This window comes from Triticum urartu, chromosome 4A (genome assembly GCF_056163025.1).
Source record: "Triticum urartu cultivar PI428250 chromosome 4A, HENAU_Tu73, whole genome shotgun sequence".
Taxonomy (NCBI): domain Eukaryota; kingdom Viridiplantae; phylum Streptophyta; class Magnoliopsida; order Poales; family Poaceae; genus Triticum; species Triticum urartu.
This window is the reverse complement of record NC_141876.1, coordinates 591,725,914-591,740,220: the sequence shown is the minus strand read 5'-3', so window position 1 is coordinate 591,740,220 and position 14,307 is coordinate 591,725,914. Positions and strand designations below refer to the sequence as shown.

Genomic DNA, 14,307 nt, shown 5'->3' with positions numbered 1-14,307 from the left:
TACTCCTAAAAGATTATACAGGAAGCAAGGATAAGTTAAGTTGTCAGAACCTAGTAAGTTCCAAGCCGCCTGCGCAGCAGCCGGCTCGGAACTCGGGGACTACACCCAGTGGGTGCGCTGACGCGCCCCCACGGAAGAAACCAAAAGAACAAAATAACCAAGGCCAGAAGACTCACCCGGATGACGGCCCGCGTCGAGAGAAACTCTTGAGTGTATCGCTGCAGCGAGGCGGCCTGAGCTTGGAGCCGGTTCCGGACCTCCTGGGCCGCCGCGTTCAGCTCGCCCGTCCCCCCGCTGGGAGTCCACTCAGATGTGCTGGCGCGGGCCGCCTCCAGGGCCTCCGCCGTCTGGCTGGCGCCCGCTGCTCGGTGCGGTTCCGGCGCGGAGGCGCCACCCCCTGCGCGCCGGCGCAATGCCGGCTGCACCTCGAGGCCGGCCCCTGCTTCTGGCTCGCCCCTGGACGGCTGCTCTGGCGCCGCAGCTGATTGGCCGCTTTGGCCCGCTCCAGTCGACGCCGTCTGCGACGCCCCCTCCACGAAGATCACGTGGTCCTCCTGCCCCTCCATCATCGGCAGGCCTTGGTCGACCTCCTTCGACGGGGGCACGGGAATGTTGGGGGCCACGGCGCGGAGGGAAACAACGAGCAGCGGAGGCCGGTTGTGTGAGGCCTCCGCCTCCGTATCCGCGGCTGCCGCTTTCGCCTGGGCCTTGGCCGCCGCGTCGGCCTGCTCCTTCGTCGCCTAGGCGGTCCTTCGCTCCGCCGCCTCCCGCGCCTCCCACGCGTTCTGCTCCATGGCCTCCCTAAGGTCGGCGCGGGGGTCCACGCGGCGGGAGCTTGAGGACCCTCCAGTCGGCCCGACTACGGAGCCGCCAGGACCTCGCTCGAGAGAAAGCGGCGCCCTGTCCGGCAAGAAAAGAAAGGTTTAGAAGAGCTTCGGACGAAAAAGACAAAAAAAATATACGCAAGACATTCAACGACTTACGCAGAGACCGCCTGCGGCTGCTTCACCACCTTGCGGAAGCGGGCCGCCTTCGCGGCCACCTCATCCCGCTTGGTCGCCGCCGTGGAAGCCTTGGATTTCTTCGGCCGGCTGCCGAAGAAGGTCGATGCGGCCCGGCGCTTCTGCGCGCCGCCACGGGCAGCCGGCACGGCGGACGAGCCCGCACCTTGATGATCAGGCGCCGGCTGGCGGTGCGGGGCTTCTTCGACCTCGTCGTCGTCCGGCCAGTCTTCGAAGCTGGCCCCGAGTCCGGCACCCCCGGCCTCGTCACCTTCCCCCACGATGGCGTCTTCCATGGCGGCCGCTCCCAGGTCCGGATCGTCGGCGTCGTCCACCGTGCGGTCGGGGAGGAGCTGGCGCTCTACCCCCGCGGCCCCGGCTGTCAGCGGAAGAAGAGGGTTCTACTAAAAGCAAACCAATTGATCAAGAGTCGGCTATCATGAGGCCGGCTACAAAAAGGAAGAAAAGAAGAAAGAACTTACGGAAGGCGGAGGGTTGGCGCGGGAATACAGCTCCTTGCCGTATCACCAATCCTCGGCGAGCTTGCAGTTGGAGATGTAATTCACCATGTAAGACACCTCTGCGTGAGGCATCTCCCTGGTGCTCAGCCGGCACGGGTCGAAGCGGCCGCTCATCTGGCAGATCATGTGAGGCCGGCCTTGGAGCGGAAGAACCCGGCGCTCCACGAAGGCGGCCACCAAGTCGGCCCCGGTCAGGCCCTCCGACTGGATCATCACCCGAAGCCGGGAGACGGCTGCGTTCCCGGCCTGAGACAGCGACCTGGCTCGGTAGCTCCATGAAGGTTGCCTCCCAGCCGGCGGGCCGGCTACGTAAGCCGGCAGGTTGACGTAGTCGCCTTGCTGGGCAACGTTCTTCACATAAAAATAAGACTTCTGCCAAAGCTTCACCGACTGGATCAGCGGAATGGACGGGAACGGATTGTTCTCGCTCGCCCGCCTCATGGCAATGAAGGCTCCGCAGGGGGCGGGCACGCCCGCGACGACGGTGCCGAGCTTGCTTTGGAAGAACTCCCCCCAGAGCTCGAGCGTGGGGAGAACTCCAAGAAAACCCTCGCACAGGGTGACAAAGGCCGACAGCAGCATCACCGCGTTGGGCGTGAGGTGATGCGGCTGGAGGTGGTAGAATTCGAGGAAGGCTCGAAGGAATCCGCTCGTCGGGAGGTCGAAGCTGCGCAGGCAGTGCGAGCGGATGATCACCCGCTCGCCCTCCTTCGGTGCCGGCGAAATCTCCCTCGCCGGCGCTTGACGAACCCGCACTAGGTTCTCGCCGGGCAGACGCCGCGTCCGGCGGAGGAACTCGACGTGGTCCTCGTGGACGTTGGAGCCATCCCACGAGCTCGACAATGCCATGGGAGCAATGCGGCAGGGAGCAAGACAAAGCGACGGCGAAACAGCGCGGCAAAGGGTTGCTGCGGCGGGGAGCAAGACGAAACGACGGCGGAACGGCGCTGCGAAGAGTTGCTGCGGCGAAGAGAAGAAGAAGGAGGGCGAGAAGGGGCAGAGTGAGGGAGAGCGCGCGAGCCTCTGCCGCTCCCCCTCCTCCTCCTACTTATAGACCGCGCGGCGGAGCCGAGGAGGCGCAGCGTGGGGGGACATGGGGATCAACTGCGCCCACTCCCCCACGTCCCGCGATTATTGTGCCTTGATGGCAGAATAAAACTGCCGCGGGGAGGCGAGCGGTCCATGTGGGCCGCAGAAGATCCGTGCTCGGACCGAGGCCCGCGAGTGGCGGGCCCGGGCCTGTGGCGGCGTCCCGTCGCGCGCATGCGTTGGCAGGACTTCCTCGCCACGTGGCCCGTGGAATGGCGCGGGGTCAGCTCGCAGGGCGACCCACGTTCCCGCCTACAAGAAACGGAGCTTTCCGAAGACGGCGCGCACACGCAAAAGCCGGCCCCTCGGGATAGGAAGCTGACCTAGCTTCTCGTCCCTTTGTCCGCCTCGAAGCTCGATTAGCTTCGGGGACTACTGTCGGAGTAAATAACCATGGGTAGCCTAGCCGACTCACCCTGGCCCTTCTGAAAAAATTACGAGCCGATTCGGCCCTCAAGAATCCAAGACACAGGGCCGCCTTCCCCTTGCCGGCTGTCTCCAGGCCGGCTATCGGAAGGCGGCCCGACTTCAGCCCTCATGAAGAAACGCCGCGGGAGGGCCGGCTCTGAGAAGCCGGCTCCCATAAAGCAGTCAAGATCGTACCCTCGAAGTCTGCATCCACATAACGGCGATGTGACGGGGCGTGGCTACAGTGAAGCCTGCCACCCCCGAATCCCGGAGCACGCCTGGCACAGTGCGCCGTACGGGTGGCCATGACCCGTTCGGCGCGGCACTGTTGCCATGATGACCCTGATGTCAACCACGACGGACCGCCGGCGCGGCCCATGGGCGGTGGGCCCCTTCGGGCAGAGAGACACCCGAAGGCGGCCAGGCCTCCCCCAGTCGGCCCAAGATAGAGCCGGCTCCCCACAGCCGGCTTGCCACCTCCCTCGAAGAAGACGCCCCATTAAGGAGACAAGACGCGGTGAGGCTACAGCGATCGCCCGCCGGGCGGCGGCACTGTAGTCATGCCCACCTCGGCGAAGCCCTCGTCACCAAGATTAAGCAACAGTAACCAGCCGCCGACAAGGCCCTGGACAGTGGGGCCTGCCTGTCAACCAAGGAGCCGGCAGCCGGCGGGACCCATGAGCCGGCGGGCCCCAGCAGCCGGCGCAGAAGCCGGAGAGCGTAGACACAGACGGCTGGGCCCCGCGCCCAGCCGGATTACCGTTGTACCCCCGGGGGTAGGCCTATATAAACCCCCCGGGGCATCCATGCAAAGGGAGATCGATCCCTGCTAGTTTTAGACACCATGTAGGGAGGAGAAGAGAGCAAGCCTTGCCCTTCTTCCTCCTCTTGCCAAACAGCTCAAGGAGCATCGCGTAGCTACTTATTCATCTAGTGATCATGCGGAGACCCCGCAGAGCAGCGGTAGGGGTGTTATTTCCATGGAGAGCCCCGAAGCTGGGTAAGATTCGCCGGCGTGCATGTCTTCGCCTCATCCCGTTTCCAGGCACCGGCGACGTCTTATTGACTCCCACAATGATAAGCCACCCGTTGGCATATGTCGCACCTATCACCCGACAGCCGGGTTAGCAGCGGTCGTCGCAGCATCACCAGTCCCGACGGCGATGGTCTTGTCGGGTGCCGCCGTGGTGCCGTCCAGGTAGCCATGGAGGTTGGCGCCAGCTAAGACGGTGCTGGTGATGCCTCCCCATAGCATGAAGTTGTGGCGGCCAAGGCGGATGGAGATTGCCGGAACAGCGCGGACGGCAGGAACGGTGGCAGCCGCGGGCGAGGTGATGGTGCCGACGCTGTTGGAGAGCGAAAGGGCGGCGGACAACATCGCGGCGGCGCGGAGGAGGGCGGCGCGCGGCGCGCGGCGGATGAGAAGGAAACTCGCGGAGGCGGCGGCGGCGGCCCGGAAGGGCGGCGCGTGGTGGCGGCGGCGGATGGATCGGGCGGCGGCGCAGGGTTCGCGCGGCGGCCCGTTGGCTATCTGATACCAAGTTGAAGAGGTAGGTTTAGCGTTTTGCGTTAGTGGCTAACATCCAGCCTCACGTCTTAATATATAGATGATCAAAATACAATTACATATGTATATAAATACGTGTACATGTATAATATGCTATACCCTATTTTAGGTGCAGAGCTAACGCTTCTCTCGCATGTCTGGATTGCGAATCTCCGCTGCCCAAGTGCCACATGGCGGGCGCCACACACCACAATACTTCTCCAGCGGCGGCGGCTGAAACATGGATCTTGAGTGGGCAGTGGTGGTCGGTGCTCGGAGTGGCTATGTGGAAACATTCCAGAGAAACGCGGATACGTGGTGGCCCTCCTCATCGATGAGCTTGCGGCTACGGTGATGGTTAGATTTGTCGATTCAGACAACAACAGCATGCGGCGGTCAAATCTTAGTACCGCGGGTCGAGGTGGTGGCAACGCAAGGCAGAGGCAAAGAGAGCGGTGCTGACGTGGAGGCATCCGAGAAGTTAAACCCTTTTGAGGGTTCGACTAGAGTTGATCTCAGCTCCAAGCCATCCCTCAAGTCGAGCCATCGTTTACATATTCGCGTAGATTTGATTTCTAAGTGTTGTATAAACACAAATTTATTCATCAATAGTTGATGCTTTTTCTTTTTCTTTTTCAGAAGAAGATTAATACTCAAAGCTTGTGAGTACTCTAGTACAGTACATCCGTGCTCAATGAATACTCAAAGCTTGTGAGTACTTATTATGGTCGTGCACGTGCTCCTACGCTATCGCATCCGATCGAGTTATTGCTTCATTTTTCTTCTTCAGCTGTGAACCACTTCATGAGGGGTGGCTGGACTTGCTGCAGACGATGTTGTTCTCCTTGACGCACGCGATCACCTCGGCGCCGGTGAAACCTAGCCGCTGGAACGCCGTCGAGACGCTTCCGTCCTTTTCGGCGGCGGCGCAGCGTGCAGCACCATTGGCATACCACCACTGGTACAGCACCTTACCGAGGAAGGCGGCTCCGCAAACCACGAGTGTGACCGAGATGCCGATTGCCCACCCGGCGGCGATGTCGTGCTTCACGTGCGAGCGCCGGGGTATGGAGGATGAAGCCCGCGGAGCGCGGGCTGTGCACGGCGGCAGGACGCCGCCGCAGAGGCCCGGGTTCCCGGCAAGGTCGTCGGGGTTGATCGTCTTCAGCAGCCCCGTCGCCGGCACGGGACCGGTGAGGTTGTTGTGCGCCACGCTGAGCATCTCGAGCGCCGGCGAGCTGCCTAGTCTGCTCGGTATCTCGCCAGAGAGGAAGTTGTTGGAGAGGTCGAGGACGGACAGTGCCGGCATCGTCGCCACCGCGCCGGGGATCTGACCGGTCAGGCGGTTGCTCCCGAGGATCAGAGACGCGAGCCGGTGGCACGAGACGATGCCGGTCGGGATCGCGCCGGAGAGCCGGTTGCTCGACATGTCGAGGGCGTTGAGTAACGCGCAACCGCCGAGTTAGTCCGGCACGCCTCCGGTCAGCTCGGGTGGGATGGGGCCTTCCAACCTGCCGATCGCCATGTCAAGGTACCGGAGGTTCTTGAGCTTGCCAATGGCCGCCGGGATCGGGCCGGTGAACTCGTTGTAGCCGATGATGATCTGCTCCAGCGCCGTGAGCTCGAATAGCACAGCCGGGAGAGAGCCGCTGAGGTTGTTGCCCGCGAGCCCCAAGAACTTGAGCTTCCGGAGCCTGCCGTACCTCTTGGGGATCGTGCCAGAGAAGAAGCCGCCCCTGATGTCGAGCGTCTTGAGCTCTGTGGCGTTGCCGAGGTCTTCCGGGAGCGGGCCGACGAAGTTGTTTCCAGACGCGTTGAAGTGGGCCAGCGAGCCGCAAGAGCCGAGGCCGGCCGGGAACCGGCCGGCGAAGCCGTTGTCGCTGACGTCAAACTCCCGGAGCATCGGGATTGACACCAACGCCGTCGGCAGCACGCCCGCGAACGCGTTGCCCCGGAGCAAGACCGAGTTGAGCGCGGTGAGGCCGAGGACGGCGTCCGGGATGGTGCCGCTCAGGTTCATGCCCGCCAGGTCAAGGCCGGTGACCGCGCCAAGGTCGTCGCAGCGCACGCCCTTCCAGCCGCAATGCGGCGCCGAGCCCCCAGCCCCGGAGCTCCCCCAGTGGGTCGACGAGCGACGCCCTGATGGCCAGCAGCATCGCCGCCTCGTCGCTCGTGGCGGCAGCGCCATTGGACGCCCCGGCGCAGCACACGAGCGACAATGAGAAGAAGACTAAGAAGAAGAAGAAGACGAAGCGTGGCTTGCTGCTCAGCTGAGCTGAAGCACTCGCCATGCTCCTCTCTCCTCCTTCAATTCTTCACTCCTACTCCTTGATCACTTAATTAACTTTGTGTTTACATCAACAAGCTTGTTTGAAGCAATAGAGAAATGGAGGGAAACTAACAGCTAAGCATATTTGCAGTGACGAGGTGAGAGCACCATGCAATCTTCCCAAGTTATAGTAAAACCAAAAATTCACCCCAAAAAAACTCAAAACCATCTAAAATTGCTTTAAAAATTATTGTTGCGTTTCGAGTTGACTGCCTCGCCGAGTTGACGACTCATAATTACAAAATTCAGTCAGCAATCACATCTTCATAATTATTACCAAATCTTTGTAAGACTTAGTCATTTAAAGATTCACCCAGCAAAAAGGCCAAAGCCTATAAATTTCGTAAAAATATTGTTAGGGCATCTCCAACGCCGACCCTCAAACCTTCCGCAACTGTTCTAACTGCGGTAGCCATCCAACGCGATCTGGTATCGGGCCGCGGCGCGATTCAAACGTGATTTTTCCCGCAAACCGAAGACAAACATGAAGAAGGTTTGCATGAGTCCGCACCGATCCCAAGCCCACTTTTGGTCGCCCTCGCCCACCAAAAAACCCTCCTCCTCCCGCGTGTTTTCGTTAGCGCCGCTCTAGAGCGTCAGGGCCTGCATTCATGCCCAGCCAGAGCAGTCGCGGCCGCTCACTGGCGCTGGCATTGCAGCGGCGCGCCAGCCGAGAGAGTGCCGCCCGCGCCGCTACCCAATGCAGGCGACTGCCTTGCGTTCAAACGACACGAGGACTGTCTGTCCGTCCATCTGCCGCCCGCATTGATAGCACGCGGTTTCCGAGGCGTCTCCTCCAGCGCCCCCCGTCCGTCCCTATGCCGCTCATGAGTGCTATATAAACCGTTGCCCCGGTGCCCTGACCATAGACACGGTCAACTCTCTCTGCACCAGTCCCTACCATGGATCCCTCGGCCGCCAAAGCTCTCTAGGACGGGCTGGCGTCGGGGCAGGAGAAGGAGATCTGCCTCGCCCACTGGCGGTACCGACAGCGGGTGGCGGAGGTGGCGACTGCCGGCAAGGAGTACGACAACGAGGCGGGCGAGGCATTGTTCGGCGAGACCGACGATGAGGACATCGCCGAGGCTGCGCCCCGACGCCACGACCATGAGAAAGCCGACACTTCCACGGGCGCGGCCGGCAGTGAGGAAGAGTAGTGGACGGTAAGTCGCCGTGGCTCGTGTCCCAGGAAGGCCACCGCTTCTCCCCTCCCATCGACACCAAGCTTGGTGGGCTGAGCATCTTCGGTCGATTAATCGCTTGGCGGCGATGTGGAGGCGGACAACTTCGACTCCCGGCCTCCAGAAGCGGAGGTTATGGAGGTAGAGCTGTCGAGGCAGAGCTGAAAAAGGCAAAACTTCGATTCTCTTGGTTCATGATCGGGCACGGGAACGGGCACTGTCGACCATTTAGACCTAGCCGGACGAGCTCCGTTTAGTTAATGTAAATATAATGAAATTCGTCACGTGGAGATGAAATCCGTCAAGTTTAAGTGAAATCTATCATGTTCATTTGAAATCCAGCCATGTTTATATAAAATCCGGTCGTATTTGATCGAATTTCGTTCGGTTAGTTTGAGTTATTGTCAAAATATACACGGCTAACATTAGATGGTGTCCTTCCGCATACGTGTCCATGAACTGGTCCCCTGTCCACGGACGGATGCAGAAGAAAATTTACAGGTTACCATTGAAGATGCCCTTACAATTTCAGTTGACCGCGGCATTTATGTGCAGCAAGTCAACGATCATTAATTACAAAATCCAGTCAAGGATACCATCTTCTTAATTACCCAATGGCTGAAGTTGACGGCTACATGCATGCGTGGCTTGATGCAGGATTTCTTGACCCCCAAAAAAGATGATAACCAAGCTAAAGAACTGTCTATGGATCTGGCCCTTGGCACTGTTAGAATGTATGGCTTTCATATTCATATGTGTATATTGTAACGTTGTATCCCACTCATTATATATATATATATGATAGGTCATTCTTAGAGGTGCTGGTTCTCCCCAAACCTATTGTCTTACATGGTATCACGCTAGGTTACGTACACTTCCGCCAAAACCGTAAACACCCGACACCGCCGCCGCCGCCTCACTTCCGATCGCGCCGCCGCCATGTCGAGCGCCGCCACATCCGGATCCACCACCGCAGGGTTCTTGCCGGCCTCCCTCGCGGCACTTCTGTCCCGTCCGCTGGACGTAGCCGCCGTGCAGTCCCCGCTCGAGACAAGGAGCGTGGGCTCCTTTTCTCGACTCCACCGGCTGCCTCGTCGCTCGGGCACGAGCTCGCGGTGCACACTGTTGGGGAACGTAGCAGAAATTCAAAATTTTCCTACGTGTCACCAAGATCTATCTATGGAGTCATCTAGCAACGAGGGAGGAGTGGATCTACATAGCCTTGTAGATCGCGCGCGGAAGCGTTCAAGAGAACGGGGTTGATGGAGTCGTACTCGTCGTGATCCAAATCACCGATGATCCTAGTGCCGAACGGACGGCACCTCCGCGTTCAACACACGTACAGCCCGGTGACGTCTCCCATGCCTTGATCCAGCAAGGAGAGAGGGAGAGGTTGAGGAAGACTCCATCCAGCAGCAGCACAACGGCGTGGTGGTGATGGAGGAGTGTGGCAATCCTGCAGGGCTTCGCCAAGCACCACGGGAGAGGAGGAGAAAGAGAGGGAGGGCTGCACCAATAGGCAGAGATCAGATCACGTGTTATGGGCAGCCCCAGGCCTCACTATATATAGGGGAGAGGGAGGAGGGTGCGCCCCCTCTAGGGTTCCCACCCCTAGAGGGGCGGCAGCCCTAGATGGGTCTTGGGGTGGCGGCCAAGGGAGGATTCCCTCCCCCCCCCCCAAGGCACCTAGGAGGTGCCTTCCCCTCCTAGGACTCTTCCTTTAGGGTTTCCCCACACTAGGCGCATGGGCCCTAGGGGAAAGTGGCGCCCCAGCCCACTTTGGGCTGGATCCCTTCCCACTTCAGCCCATGGGACCCTCCGGGATAGGTGGCCCCACCCGGTGGACCCCCGGGACCCTTCCGGTGGTCCTGGTACAATACCGATGACCCCGAAACTTGTCCCGATGGCCGAAATAGGACTTCCTATATATAAATCTTTACCTCAGGACCATTCCGGAACTCCTCGTGACGTCCGGGATCTCATCCGGGACTCCGAACAACATTCGGTAACCACATACAAACTTCCTTTATAACCCTAGCGTCATCGAACCTTAAGTGTGTAGACCCTACGGGTTCGGGAACCATGCAGACATGACCGAGACGTTCTCCGGTCAATAACCAACAGCGGGATCTGGATACCCATGTTGGCTCCCACATGTTCCACGATGATCTCATCGGATGAACCACGATGTCAAGGACTTAATCAATCCCGTATACAATTCCCTTTGTCTAGCGGTATTGTACTTGCCCGAGATTCGATCGTCGGTATCCCTATACCTTGTTCAATCTTGTTACCGGCAAGTCTCTTTACTCGTTCCGTAACACATCATCCCGTGATCAACTCCTTGATCACATTGTGCACATTATGATGATGTCCTACCGAGTGGGCCCAGAGATACCTCTCCGTTTACACGGAGTGACAAATCCCAGTCTTGATTCGTGCCAACCCAACAGACACTTTCGGAGATACCCGTAGTGTACCTTTATAGCCACCCAGTTACGTTGTGACGTTTGGCACACCCAAAGCACTCCTACGGTATCCGGGAGTTGCACAATCTCATGGTCTAAGGAAATGATACTTGACATTAGAAAAGCTTTAGCATACGAACTACACGATCTTGTGCTAGGCTTAGGATTGGGTCTTGTCCATCACATCATTCTCCTAATGATGTGATCCCGTTATCAACGACAGCCAATGTCCATGGTCAGGAAACCGTAACCATCTATTGATCAACGAGCTAGTCAACTAGAGGCTTACTAGGGACACGGTGTTGTCTATGTATCCACACATGTATCTGAGTTTCCTATCAATACAATTCTAGCATCGATAATAAACGATTATCATGAACAAGGAAATATAATAATAACTTATTTATTATTGCCTCTAGGGCATATTTCCAACAGTCTCCCACTTGCACTAGAGTCAATAATCTAGTTCACATCGCCATGTGATTAACACTCACAGGTCACATCTCCATGTGACCAACATCCAAAGAGTTTACTAGAGTCAATAATCTAGTTCACATCACTATGTGATTAACACTCAATGAGTTTTGGGTTTGATCATGTTGCTTGTGAGAGAGGTTTTAGTCAACGGGTCTGCAACATTCAGATCCGTATGTATTTCGCAAATTTCTATGTCATCTTGTAGATGCAACTACTACGCTATATTTGGAGCTATTCCAAATAACTGTTCTACTATATGAATCCAGTTTACTACTCAGAATAATCTGGATTAGTGTCAAAGTTCGCATCGGCGTAACCCTTTACGACGAACTCTTTTACCACCTCCATAATCGAGAAAATTCCTTAGTCCACTAGTTACTAAGGATAACTTTGACCGCTGTCTTGTGATCCATTCTTGGATCACTCTTGTACCCCTTGACTGACTCATGGCAAGGCACATTTCAGGTGCGGTACACAGCATAGCATACTGTAGAGCCTATGTCTTAAGCATAGGGGACGACCTTCGTCCTTTCTCTCTATTCTTCCGTGGTCGAGCTTTAAGTCTTAACTTCATACCTTACAACTCAGACAAGAACTCCTTCTTTAACTGATCCATCTTGAACACCTTCAAGATCATGTCAAGGAATGTGCTCATTTGAAAGTACCATTAAGCGTTTTGATCTATCCTTATAGATCTTGATGCTCAATGTTCAAATAGCTTAATCTAGGCTTTCCATTGAAAAACACTTTCCAAATAACCCTATATGCTTTCCAGAAATTCTACGTCATTTTTGATCAACAATATGTCAACAACATATATTCATCAGAAATTCTATAGTGCTCCCACTCACTTCTTTGGAAATACAAGTTTCTCATAAACTTTGTATACACCCAAAATCTTTGATCATCTCATCAAAGCATACATTCCAACTCCGAGATGCTTACTCCAGTCCCTAGAAGGATAGCTGGAGCTTTGCATACTTATTAGCATCTTTCAGGATTGACAAAACCTTCCGGTTGTATCACATACAACCTTTCCTCAAGAAAAACGTCGAGGAAACAATGTTTTGACATCCTATCTGCAAGATTTCATAAATAATGCAGTAATTGCTAATATAATTCCAACAGACTCTTAGCATCGCTACGAGTGAGAAAGTCTCATCGTAGTCAACTCCTTGAACTTGTCGGAAAACATCTTAACGACAAGTCGAGCTTTCTTAATGGTGATACTTACCATCATTGTCCGTCTTCCTTTTAAAATCCATTTGTACTCAATAGCCTTACGACCATCGAGCCGTTCTGCCAAAGTCTACACTTTGTTTTCATACATGGATCCTCTCTCAGATTTTATGGCCTCGAGCCATTTATCGGAATCCGGGCCCACCATCGCTTCTCCATGGCTCGTAGGTTCATTGTTGTCTAGCAACATTACTTCCAAGACAGGATTACGTACCACTCTGAAGTAGTACGCATCCTTGTCATCCCACGAGGTTTGGTAGTGACTTGATCTGAAGTTTCATGATCACTATCATAAGCTTCCACTTCAATTGGTGTAGGTGCCACAGGAACAACTCCTGTGCCCTGCCACACACTAGTTGAAGAGACGGTTCAATAACCTCATCAAGTCTCCACCATCCTCCCACTCAATTCTTTCGAGAGAAACTTTTCCTCGAGAAAGGACCCGATTCTAGAAACAATCCCTTATTGCTTTCGGATCTGAGACAGGAGGTATACCCAACTGTTTTGGGTGTCCTATGAAGATGCATTTATCCGCTTTGGGTTCGAGCTTATCAGCCTGAAACTTTTTTCACATAAGCGTCGCAGCCCCAAACTTTTAAGAAACGACAACTCAGGTTTCTCCAAACCATAGTTCAAACGGTTTCGTCTCAACGGAATTACGTGGTGCCCTATTAAAGTGAGTGCGGTTGTCTCTAATGCCTAACCCATAAACTATCGTGGTAATTCGATAAGAGACATCATGGTACGCACCATATCCAATAGGGTGCAACTATGATGCTCGGACACACCATTACACTATGGTGTTCCAGGCTGTATCAGTTGTGAAACAATTTCCACAATGTCTTAATTCTGTGCCAAACTCGTAATTCAGATATTCATCTCCATGATCATATCATAGATATTTTATCCTCTTGTCACGACGATCTTTCAACTTCACCCTGAAATTACTTGAACCTTTCAATAATTCAGACTCGTGATTCATCAAGTAAATATACTCAACATTTACTCAAATCATCCGTGAAGTAAGAACATAACGATATCCACTACACGCCTCGGCACTCATTTGACTGCACACATCAAAATGTATTACTTCCAGTAAGTAGCTTTCTGGTTCCATTTTACTGAAACCGAGGCTTTTAGTCATCTTGCCCATGTGGTATGATTTGCATGTCTCAAGTGATTCAAAATCAAGTGAGTCCAAACGGTCCATTTGCATGGAGTTTCTTCATGCATATACACCAATAGACATGGTTCGCATGTCTCAAACTTTTCAAAACGAGTGAGCCCAAAGATCCATCAACATGGAGCTTCTTCATGCGTTTTATACCAATATGACTTACGTGGCAGTGCCACAAGTAGGTGGTACTATCAATACTATCTTATATCTTTTGGCATGAACATGTGTATCACTACGATCGAGATTCAATAAACCATTCATTTTAGGTGCAAGACCATTGAAGGTATTATTCAAATAAACAGAGTAACCATTATTCTCCTTAAATGAATAACCGTATTGCGATAGACATAATCCAATCATGTCTATGCTCAACGCAAACACCAAATAACAATTATTTAGGTTTAACACCAATCTCGATGGTAGAGGGGGCGTGCGATGCTTGATCATATCAACATTGGAAACACTTCCAACACATATCGTCAGCTCACCTTTAGCTAGTCTCCGTTTATTCCGTAGCTTTTATTTCGAGTTACTAACACTTAGCAACCGAACCGGTATCTAATACCCTGGTGCTACTAGGAGTACTAGTAAAGCACACATCAACACAATGTATATCCAATATACTTCTATCGACCTTGCCAGCCTTCTAATCTATCAAGTATCTAGGGTGATTCTGCTCCCGTGGCTGTTCCCTTATTACAGAAGCACTTAGTCTCGGGCTTGGGTTCAACTTTGGGTTTCTTCACTAGAGCAGCAGCTGAATTTGCCGTTTCATGAAGTATCCCTTCGTTCCCTTGCCCTTCTTGAAACTAGTGGTTTCATCAACCATCAACAATTGATGCTCCTTCTTGATTTCTACTTTTGTGGTGTC

The 14,307-nt window shown here is 54.7% G+C and overlaps 1 pseudogene; it reads right to left on the bottom strand.

Moving 5' to 3' along the window:
- Nucleotides 1-5,205: 5,205 nt before the first annotated feature.
- Nucleotides 5,206-6,813, bottom strand: LOC125554353 (uncharacterized; annotated as a pseudogene).
- Nucleotides 6,814-14,307: the final 7,494 nt, after the last annotated feature.